Genomic DNA, 12,369 nt, shown 5'->3' with positions numbered 1-12,369 from the left:
ACATTTCTGAGACTGCCAGTGGGGACAACTGTTTCCTGCTTTGGAGACATAAGGCTGACAGGATGTGAATTTGGAGCTGCCTGAGCCAGCTTCCCTCATGACATGATGGAAGCCCATATGGGTTGGGAAAGAATTAGGTCAACCTTCAGAAAGAAATAGATCCAAGAAATTGAGAAACTTAATAACTTCATGTGAAACCCTGGATGGAACTGTTTGAAACCATTTCCTACGCCTCCTCCAGGAGCTTCCCACTTAACTGAAGCCAATACACTCTTTTTTTCACCTGTTTTTTGGAGTTACATTTTTGTCAATTTTCTACAGGAAATGTCCTGATTAGCTAGGGAGAAATATTAAGACAGCTTTGATTTTAATTATTCCTTAGTGTCCAGGGAAAGGAAAGGAAAAGTTAAAAGGGAGGCCATGTTCTAGAACCAAGATATTTTCTTCTTTCAGTTAATCATACATTTATGAAATGTTTATTCAGTGCTTAGTATGTCCCAGGCATTTTTTTCTAGTTGCTTGGGTGAGATCTGTTACAGAACAGACAGATATTCTTGCTCTTGTAACACTTACATTCTAACAGGGAGAGGAACAAAATAGGGTAGATGCAATATACTTGACCATGCACTATATCTAGGAAAGGATGGTTAAGGAAAGTTGTAAACCATTATACTAGAGTTAATGTGTTGGAAAAAGAAAAAAGGTACTTGCTGAGAGTGCTTAGAGTGAAACACAGATTATGGAGGGGTAACTGGTAATTGTAATGATAAGATCTAACAGGTATGACCAAGGGGATGAGTGACTGAGGTACATTGGAGAAGAGAATGTTAAGGAAGTAGCAGGTAAAGACATTGAAAGCATTATTTCCATTTAGGTTGGAATTCCAAACAATTAAGGCAGAAGTGATGTTAGCAAAAACTGGCAGTAAGCAAGATACTAAGGTCATTGAGACATGAGGGGAAAATGGGTGTTAACAAAAGCGGAGAATAATAATTCCAAAGGACCTCAGACTCCTGCAGGACCATTCTGAGAGGAACGTTCTATCATAGAAAAATGATTTTTTTGGCCAGGGAAGAATGGATACATGCATATGTATGATTGAGTCCCTTTGTTATTCACCTGAAACTATCACAACATTGTTTGTTAATCAGCTATACCCCAATATAAAATAAAAACTTAAAATTATTCACAACCTAAAAAGAACCCAATGATTTATGAGTTATATTAAAGAACAATTACTTAATGACTTTATATCTGAGTCTCAGGGCCTGTGTGGATTCTTGATTTAAGATGAATTTAAGAAATTTGGGGAAATTTGGTTATTTGTGCATAATTGACCTTAATGCATCTTGGACCCAAACACTCTGCTCAGATTTCAGGAATCCCTTTGTGGTTTGTAGGGGAGCTGATGATCTTCTTTGTCAAGTCTAAGACCTGAATTATTTTACATACTGATGGCTAATGAGAAAAGAAGACAGTCAACATTTGTCCATTAGTATTTCTTTTCTTTTCATTCTTTTGTTTTTTCTGTTTGAGAGAATGCTACAGAGTATCTCTGAAGTCTTATGTAATTCATCGGTAGCTGATGAAGAGGGTAGTTGGGGATATGGACTATTTGGTCCAATTAGCTAATTTGGATGATATAATTTATAACAAAAATAAATAATAGCTACAAAACAGATGTGTACTCAACTGAAACTATTTTTCTAACAGAATTTAATTTTCTTCATGAGCTCTCATTTCCACTTGGCAGTGAACACTTTAATTTCAACACCTTCAGGAATACTCAGTCTGATTCAGCAGTTTTTTTTTTTTTTCAGTCAAATTAAGCACTGTTTCTGATTTACTGCCCAGTTCTATGTTACCACATCAGTACTGCCTCTTCCCTTCCTTTGCGGTTTTCTAACGCTCATGCAGAAATACATACCGCTATAGGAAGGTATTGCAAGAGAACAAGGCATACGTATGGTCTTAGGCATACAATACATATGGTTTGGGGGATGATTTAAGGGGATAAGCGGCTGAGATAAGTTGAAAGACAAGATCATTTGAGGAAGGCATTTCAAGATGTTAGAAAACTAGGATACGATAAGAATCTTTTACATGTATGTTGAAATAGCAAAGAGTTAATATTAGGGGTATCATTAGGAAAAAATATCTTAGGCATTATATGTAACTTGGCTATCTGGAACCCCTGTAACTTCCTGGCACATAGATAGTTCTATAGAAATTTGTGAATCTTCATTATTAGTCCAGGTAACAGGACTGTTTCACAGTCTCTGCTCCTGTGTACCCTTTCCTTGCGTCATGATTGGCCATCCAGAAGGTTGTCAACCCAGCTCATATGTTCTTTCAATGTCTTCTCCTTATTCTGGATCCCAGTAGTAGACCTAGAAGTGGAATAAAACAAAGTGGAGGTAGTAATAGAAGATAATGCTTAGTGTAGAGTTTGACTCTAGGTTAGAATACTTTCTGAACTTACATGAAATTTAGTGTTTTGATTCTAAACTGGATAGTGCCACTATTCAAATCACATGCTGTATTAAGCCTTTCCATAAAGTGTCATTTTTTCCACACCCCTCTGAAGCAAGTGCCACATACATTTCCAATAGACTATGACAACAGATTATTCTCAGCTTTCTGCCCTTCCTCATTCCCATGCCCCAGGTATGATAGTGAATTAAAGAAGTGTTCCTGACTAAATAAGCATTTATGAGCATGTTGAAAATTATGCCTGGTTCTGTCAACACTTCATCAATTTGACTTACCAGTATCAGAGTAACACCAGGACAAACTGCCAACAAGAAAGTAGTCAGGAGAGCCATGGGTATTGAAAGAGGGAAAGAGTGACTTCTTATTTTATTTAAGAATCAATAGGGGGGGGGAGGAGCCAAGATGGCGGAGGAGTAGGACGGGGAGAACAATTTCTCCCCCACAAATTCATCAAAAGAGCATTTAAACGTCGAGTAAATTCCACAAAACAACTTCTGAATGCCGGCAGAGGACATCAGGCACCCAGAAAAGCAACCCAACTCTTCGAAAGGAGGTAGGAAAAAATATTAAAAACAAAAAAAAAGAGACAAAAGAGGGAGGGACGGAGTTCCGTCCCGGGAAGGGAATCTTAAAAAGAGAGAAGTTTCCAAACACCAGGAAACCTTCTCACTGCCGAATCTGTGCTGAGCTTTGGAAGCACAGAGGGCAACATAACAGGGAGAAAAAATAAATAAACAATTTAAAACTCGCAGATTGCGAGCCCTACGGTAACTCCCCCAGCAGAGAAGCAGCGCAGACGCCTGCATCCACCATTAGCAAACCGGGGCTGGGCAGGGAGGCGCGGCGTGGGCTGCATCGCTGAGAGTAAGAATCTGGCCTGAATACCCTGAGCGCTATCTGAGCGAAATAATTTGGGCTAGCAAACCAGACTGTGGGATACCTACCACGCGAAAAGCCAGCCCTAACCTAAGACCGCCAGGCCCGCGCACGGAACAAAGGACTGAACAGAGATAGCCGGCTGCAGACCTTCCCCCCCCCCCCCGCCCCCGCCCCCGCCCCCGGTGACAGGCAGCCAGAGCCGGAAGAGGGCAATCGCAGCCCCAGAGAGACATTATCTATAAAATTGTAAGCAGGCTTCTTTGCTAACTAAAATTTCTTGGGGGTCTGGACGGTCAACATCTGCCGGAGAAGGTGCGCCAGTTTTACATCCAGATAACCGAGTGGCGGGGAGGCGATAAGTCGCAGCATTGGCGCTCGCCTGGGAAGAGCAAATTGGCACTCGGACCTGGGAAGAGCACAAAACGCAGGCCCAACTGAGTCTGCGCCTCTGAGGACTACCCGAGTGCCTGAACCTGAGCGGCTTGGACCTGGGAGGTGCATGCAGCCCAGGGCCAGCCTCGGATTGTTCCCGGTGGAACAACCTAGAGTCCGAGCAGTGTGGACAGGGAGGCTACACGCGCCGTGAGCGGGGGCAGACCCAGGGTGGCTGAGGCACTGCGAGCCCACGCCAGTGTTATTTGTTTGCAGCATCCCTCCCTCCCTCCCCACAGCGCGACTGAACAAGTAAGCCTAAAAAAAAAAAAAAAGTGTCCTCCACCGTGCCCTTTGAGTCAGGGCGGAAACCAGATACTGAAGAGACTAGCAAACAGAAGAAGATATAACAGAGGGAAACGCCTTGGAAGCTACAGGCAATAGATCAAAACCCTGTGGTTACTACCGACTACATAGGAAGGGGCCTATAGATCTTGAGAAATATAAATCTGACCAAGGAACTAGCCAAAAATGAACTGAACCCACAACACCCACAAAAAAAAAAACCAAAAAAGTCCTAGATATATTTTTATTATTTTTACGATCATTCTTTCTTTTTTTTTTAATTAAAAAAAAAAAATTTAAGTCCTCTATTGTTCCTTTAATTTTCACTTTTATAACCTATTACTTTGCAAAAAAAAAAAAAAAGACCCTATTTTTTTCTTCTTCAGCAAACTTCATATATATATATTTTATAATTTTTTGACCTTGTTTTTTTTGTTGTTTTTTTCTTCTTTTCTTTAACATTGTATTTTTGAAATTCCAAACTCTACTCTAGATTTTTAATTTTTAATTTCTGGTATATGTTATCAATTTTGTACCTATAGTTTTTTTTTATATAATTTCTGTGACTTTTTTTTTTCTTTTTTTCTTTTTTTTTCTTCTTCTCTGTTTCTTTCTCTTCTTCTTTTATATAACATTGTATATCTGAAATTCCAAACTTTACTCTAGATTTTTAATTTATGCTTTTTGGTATTTGATATCAATTTTGTACCTGTATTTTCTTTATAATTTTTGTGACATTGTTCGTATTTGTTTGTTTGTTTTCTCTCTTTATTTTTCTTCTTCTTCTTTTTTTTTTTTTTTTTAACATTGTATTTTTGAAATTCCAAACTCTACTCTAGATTTTTAATTTTTGCTTTCTGGTATTAGTTATCAATTTTCTACCTGTACTTTCTTTATAATTTTCGCGACCTTGTTTGATTTTGTTTGTTCGTTTTTTCTCTCTTTCTTTTACTTCTTCTTTTCTTTAACATCGTATTTTTGAAATTCCAAACTCTACTCTAGATTTTTAATTTTCGCTTTCTGGTATTAGTTATCAATTTTGTACCTGTACTTTCTTTATAATTTTTGCGACCTTGTTTGTTTTTGTTTGTTCGTTCTTTCTCTCTTTCTTTTCCTTCTACTTTTCTTTAACATCGTATTTTTGAAATTCCAAACTCTACTCTAGATTTTTAATTTTTGCTTTTATGTATTTGTTACCAATTTTGTACCTTTAAGGACCCAATCTTCAGGACCCATTTTTCACTAGGGAGTGAGATTACTGGCTTGACTGCTCTCTCTCCCTTTGGACCCTCCTTTTTCTCCACCAGGTCGCCTGTGTCTCCTCCATAACCCCTCTCTACTCTACCCAACTCTGTGAATTTCTGTGTGTTCCAGACGGTGGAGAACACTTAGGGAACTGATTACTGGCTGGATCTGTCTCCCTCCTTTTCATTCCCCCCTTTTATCCTTCTGGCCACCTCTGTTACCTTCCTCCTTCTTCTCTTCTCTGTATAACCCCATGAACATCTCTGAGTGGTCCAGTTGTGGAGTGCACATAAGGAAGTGACTACTGGCTAGCCCACTCTCTCCACTATTGATTCACCTCATCTCATTTGGGTCACCTCTAACTCCCTCCTCCCTCTTCTCTTCTCCATGTAACCCTGTGAACCTCTCTGAGTGACCCTCACTGTAGAGAAACTTATCATCTTTAATGTAGATGTTTTATCAATGGTGCTGTATAGAAGGAGAAGTTTTGAAACTACTGTAAAAATAAGACCGATAATCGGAAGCAGGAGACTTAAGTCCAAACCCTGACCCCAGGGAACTCCTGACTCCAAGGAACATTCATCGACAGGAGCTCATCAAATGCCTCCATACCGACACTGAAACCAAGTACCACACAAGGGCCAATAAGTTCCAGGGCAAGACATACCAAGCAAATTCTCCAGCAACAAAGGAACACAGCCCTGAGCTTCAAGATACAGGCTGCCCAAAGTCACCCCAAAACTATAGACATCTCATAACTCATTACTGGACATTTCATTGCACTCCAGAGAGAAGAAATACAGCTCCACCCACCAGAACACCGACACAAGCTTCCCTAACCAGGAAACCTTGACAAGCCACCTGTACAAACCCACACACAGTGAGGAAACGCCACAATAAAGATAACTCCACAAACTGCCAGAATACAGAAAGGACACCCCAAACTGAGCAATTTAAACAAGATGAAGAGACAGAGGAATACTCAGCAGATAAAGGAACAGGATAAATGCCCACCAAACCAAACAAAAGAGGAAGAGATAGGGAATCTACCTGATAAAGAATTCCGAATAATGATAGTGAAATTGATCCAAAATCTTGAAACTAAAATGGAATCACAGATAAATAGCCTGGAGACAAGGATTGAGAAGATGCAAGAAAGGTTTAACAAGGACCTAGAAGAAATAAAAAAGAGTCAATATATAATGAATAATGCAATAAGTGAAATTAAAAACACTCTGGAGGCAACAAATAGTAGAATAACAGAGGCAGAAGACAGGATTAGTGAATTAGAAGATAGAATGGTAGAAATAAATGAATCAGAGAGGATAAAAGAAAAACGAATTAAAAGAAATGAGGACAATCTCAGAGACCTCCAGGACAATATTAAACGCTACAACATTCGAATCATAGGGGTTCCAGAAGAAGAAGACAAAAAGAAAGACCATGAGAAAATACTTGAGGAGATAATAATGGAAAACTTCCCTAAAATGGGGAAGGAAATAATCACCCAAGTCCAAGAAACCCAGAGAGTCCCAAACAGGATAAACCCAAGGAGAAACACCCCAAGACACATATTAATCAAATTAACAAAGATCAAACACAAAGAACAAATATTAAAAGCAGCAAGGGAAAAACAACAAATAACACACAAGGGAATTCCCATAAGGATAACAGCTGATCTTTCAATAGAAACTCTTCAAGCCAGGAGGGAATGGCAAGACATACTTAAAATGATGAAAGAAAATAACCTACAGCCCAGATTATTGTACCCAGCAAGGATCTCATTCAAGTATGAAGGAGAAATCAAAAGCTTTTCAGACAAGCAAAAGCTGAGAGAATTCTGCACCACCAAACCAGCTCTCCAACAAATACTAAAGGATATTCTCTAGACAGGAAACACAAAAACGGTGTATAAACTCGAACCCAAAACAATAAAGTAAATGGCAACGGGAACATACTTATCAGTAATTACCTTAAATGTAAATGGGTTGAATGCCCCAACCAAAAGACAAAGACTGGCTGAATGGATACAAAAACAAGACCCCTACATATGTTGTCTACAAGAGACCCACCTCAAAACAGGGGACACATACAGACTGAAAGTGAAGGGCTGGAAAAAGATTTTCCATGCAAATAGGGACCAAAAGAAAGCAGGAGTAGCAATACTCATATCAGATAAAATAGACTTTAAAACAAAGGCTGTGAAAAGAGACAAAGAAGGTCACTACATAATGATCAAAGGATCAATCCAAGAAGAAGATATAACAATTATAAATATATATGCACCCAACACGGGAGCACCACAGTACGTAAGACAAATGCTAACAAGTATGAAAGGAGAAATTAACAACAACACAATAATAGTGGGAGACTTTAATACCCCACTTACACCTATGGATAGATCAACTAAACAGAAAATTAACAAGGAAACACAAACTTTAAACGATACAATAGACCAGTTAGACCTAATTGATATCTATAGGACATTTCATCCCAAAACAATGAATTTCACCTTTTTCTCAAGCGCACATGGAACCTTCTCCAGGATAGATCACATCCTGGGCCATAAAGCTAGCCTTGGTAAATTCAAAAAAATAGAAATCATTCCAAGCATTTTTTCTGACCACAATGCAGTAAGATTAGATCTCAATTACAGGAGAAAAACTATTAAAAATTCCAACATATGGAGGCTGAACAACACGCTGCTGAATAACCAACAAATCACAGAAGAAATCAAAAAAGAAATCAAAATTTGCATAGAAACGAATGAAAATGAAAACACAACAACCCAAAACCTGTGGGACACGGTAAAAGCAGTCCTAAGGGGAAAGTTCATAGCAATACAGGCACACCTCAAGAAACAAGAAAAAAGTCAAATAAATAACCTAACTCTACACCTAAAGCAACTAGAAAAGGAAGAAATGAAGAACCCCAGGGTTAGTAGAAGGAAAGAAATCTTAAAAATTAGAGCAGAAATAAATGCAAAAGAAACAAAAGAGACCATAGCAAAAATCAACAAAACCAAAAGCTGGTTCTTTGAAAGGATAAATAAAATTGACAAACCATTAGCCAGACTCATCAAGAAACAAAGGGAGAAAAATCAAATCAACAAAATTAGAAACGAAAATGGAGAGATCACAACAGACAACACAGAAATACAAAGGATCATAAGAGACTACTATCAACAATTATATGCCAATAAAATGGACAACGTGGAAGAAATGGACAAATTCTTAGAAAAGTACAACTTTCCAAAACTGGACCAGGAAGAAATAGAAAATCTTAACAGACCCATCACAAGCATGGAAATTGAAATTGTAATCAAAAATCTTCCAGCAAACAAAAGCCCCGGTCCAGACGGCTTCACAGCTGAATTCTACCAAAAATTTAGAGAAGAGCTAACACCTATCCTGCTCAAACTCTTCCAGAAAATTGCAGAGGAAGGTAAACTTCCAAACTCATTCTATGAGGCCACCATCACCCTAATACCAAAACCTGACAAAGATCCCACAAAAAAAGAAAACTACAGGCCAATATCACTGATGAACATAGATGCAAAAATCCTTAACAAAATTCTAGCAATCAGAATCCAACAACACATTAAAAAGATCATACACCATGATCAAGTGGGCTTTATCCCAGGGATGCAAGGATTCTTCAATATCCGCAAATCAATAAATGTAATACACCACATTAACAAATTGAAAAATAAAAACCATATGATCATCTCAATAGATGCAGAGAAAGCCTTTGACAAAATTCAACATCCATTTATGATAAAAACTCTCCAGAAAGCAGGAATAGAAGGAACATACCTCAACATCATAAAAGCTATATATGACAAACCCACAGCAAACATTATCCTCAATGGTGAAAAATTGAAAGCATTTCCCCTAAAGTCAGGAACAAGACAAGGGTACCCACTTTCACCATTACTATTCAACAGAGTTTTGGAAGTTTTGGCCACAGCAATCAGAGCAGAAAAAGAAATAAAAGGAATCCAAATTGGAAAAGAAGAAGTAAAACTCTCACTATTTGCAGATGACATGATCCTCTACATAGAAAACCCTAAAGAGTCCACAAGAAAATTACTAGAAATAATCAATGACTACAGTAAAGTTGCAGGATATAAAATCAACACACAGAAATCCCTTGCATTCCTATACACTAATAATGAGAAAACAGAAAGAGAAATTAAGGAAACAATTCCATTCACCATTGCAACGGAAAGAATAAAATACTTAGGAATATATCTACCTAAAGAAACTAAAGACCTATATATAGAAAACTATAAAACACTGGTGAAAGAAATCAAAGAGGACACTAATAGATGGAGAAATATACCATGTTCATGGATTGGAAGAATCAATATAGTGAAAATGAGTATACTACCCAAAGCAATTTATAGATTCAACGCAATCCCTATCAAGCTACCAACAGTATTCTTCACAGAGCTAGAACAAATAATTTCACAATTTGTATGGAAATACAAAAAACCTCAAATAGCCAAAGCGATCTTGAGAAAGAAGAATGGAACTGGAGGAATCAACCTACCTGACTTCAGGCTCTACTACAAAGCCACAGTTATCAAGACAGTATGGTACTGGCACAAAGACAGAAATATTGATCAATGGAATAAAATAGAAAGCCCAGAGATAAATCCACGCACATATGGATACCTTATCTTCGACAAAGGAGGCAAGAATATACAATGGATTAAAGACAATCTCTTTAACAAGTGGTGCTGGGAAATCTGGTCAACCACTTGTAAAAGAATGAAACTGGACCACTTTCTAACACCATACACAAAAATAAACTCAAAATGGATTAAAGATCTAAACGTAAGACCAGAAACTATAAAACTCCTAGAGGAGAACATAGGCAAAACACTCTCCGACATACATCACAGCAGGATCCTCTATGACCCACCTCCCAGAATATTGGAAATAAAAGCAAAAATAAACAAATGGGACCTAATTAACCTTAAAAGCTTCTGCACATCAAAGGAAACTATTAGCAAGGTGAAAAGACAGCCTTCAGAATGGGAGAAAATAATAGCAAATGAAGCAACCGACAAACAACTAATCTCAAAAATATACAAGCAACTCCTACAGCTCAACTCCAGAAAAATAAACGACCCAATCAAAAAATGGGCCAAAGAACTAAATAGACATTTCTCCAAAGAAGACATACAGATGGCTAACAAACACATGAAAAGATGCTCAACATCACTCATTATCAGAGAAATGCAAATCAAAACCACTATGAGGTACCATTTCACACCAGTCAGAATGGCTGCGATCCAAAAGTCTACAAATAATAAATGCTGGAGAGGGTGTGGAGAAAAGGGAACCCTCTTACACTGTTGGTGGGAATGCAAACTAGTACAGCCACTATGGAGAACAGTGTGGAGATTCCTTAAAAAACTGGAAATAGAACTGCCTTATGATCCAGCAACCCCACTGCTGGGCATACACACTGAGGAAACCAGAAGGGAAAGAGACACGTGTACCCCAATGTTCATCGCAGCACTGTTTATAATAGCCAAGACATGGAAGCAACCTAGATGTCCATCAGCAGATGAATGGATAAGAAAGCAGTGGTACATATACACAATGGAGTATTACTCAGCCATTAAAAAGAATACATTTGAATCAGTTCTAATGAGGTGGATTAAACTGGAGCCTATTATACAGAGTGAAGTAAGCCAGAAGGAAAAACATAAATACAGTATACTAACGCATATATATGGAATTTAGAAAGATGGTAACAATAACCCGGTGTACGAGACAGCAAAAGAGACACTGATGTATAGAACAGTCTTATGGACTCTGTGGGAGAGGGAGAGGGTGGGAAGATTTGGGAGAATGGCAATGAAACATGTAAAATATCATGTAGGAAACGAGTTGCCAGTCCAGGTTCGATGCATGATGCTGGATGCTTGGGGCTGGTGCACTGGGACGGCCCAGAGGGATGGTATGGGGAGGGAGGAGGGAGGAGGGTTCGGGATGGGGAACACATGTATACCTGTGGCGGATTCATTTTGATGTTTGGCAAAACTAATACAATTATGTAAAGTTTAAAAATAAAATAAAATTAGAGAAGTAAAAAAAAAAAAAAAGAATCAATAGGAAAACCTGTGAGAAGGGGCAAATTATTGCTGACATGAGATCTAGGAAGGCCTGGGGGTTGACACTCTAAGGAAAGCAAATCTGTAGTATTCCTTACTAAGAGTCTCTTTGATGGGGAGACTAGGTGCTCCATTCATAAACTGTTACACTATTACTTGGTAAAATTTTGGTGATAAATTTAAGGCATTTGTGTTTGCTCTCATTCATGTGTGAACTGATCATTACTTCACGGGATTATGGTTACTAAACTGCATGTGAGGGCTGGAAATGTGTGGCAGTTCTGTCAAATTATAATTTCAGGACTAAATTTTGATTGGGCTTAGTAAAAGAGGTACTGAGAAAATTGTCCAGTTTCACATTCAGGCCACTGACATTATCTCCAAGAAGGAGAAACAGACCATTTAGAGGTACAAAGAGTGAGTTTATTATGGAAAATGATCTACTATGAGTCTTGGTCACCTCCCGATGGCTGTGACTATTAACTCTGGAATTAATCAATCATAGTCCTTTAGCAGATTCTCTTGTTCTGGTTGTATTTTAGTCAAGAAGACATAGCTATGTGTGCTAAGCCACGTCAGTCATGCCTGACTCTCTGCATCCCCATGGACTGTAGCCTGCCAGGCTCCTCTGTGTATGGGGATTCTCCAGGCAAGACTCCTGGAGCGGGTTGCCATTTCCCCCTCCAGGGGATCTTCCCGACCCAGGGATCAAACCCTCGTCTCTTGTGTCTTCTGCGTTGGCAGATGGGTTCTTTACCACTAGTGCCACCTGAGAAGCCCTGAAGTTGTAGCTAAGACAGATATAAAGAGTAAGAAATGTTCAGGTTATCAGAAGTAAAAGATTTAGAGCTCTTTTATTATCTCTAAATACCCACATAATTTAAAAGCATTTTGTTAAATCTACC

Source organism: Bos indicus, chromosome 28, assembly GCF_029378745.1.
Source record: "Bos indicus isolate NIAB-ARS_2022 breed Sahiwal x Tharparkar chromosome 28, NIAB-ARS_B.indTharparkar_mat_pri_1.0, whole genome shotgun sequence".
NCBI classification, from domain to species: Eukaryota; Metazoa; Chordata; class Mammalia; order Artiodactyla; family Bovidae; genus Bos; species Bos indicus.
This window is presented reverse-complemented; position numbering follows the sequence as displayed.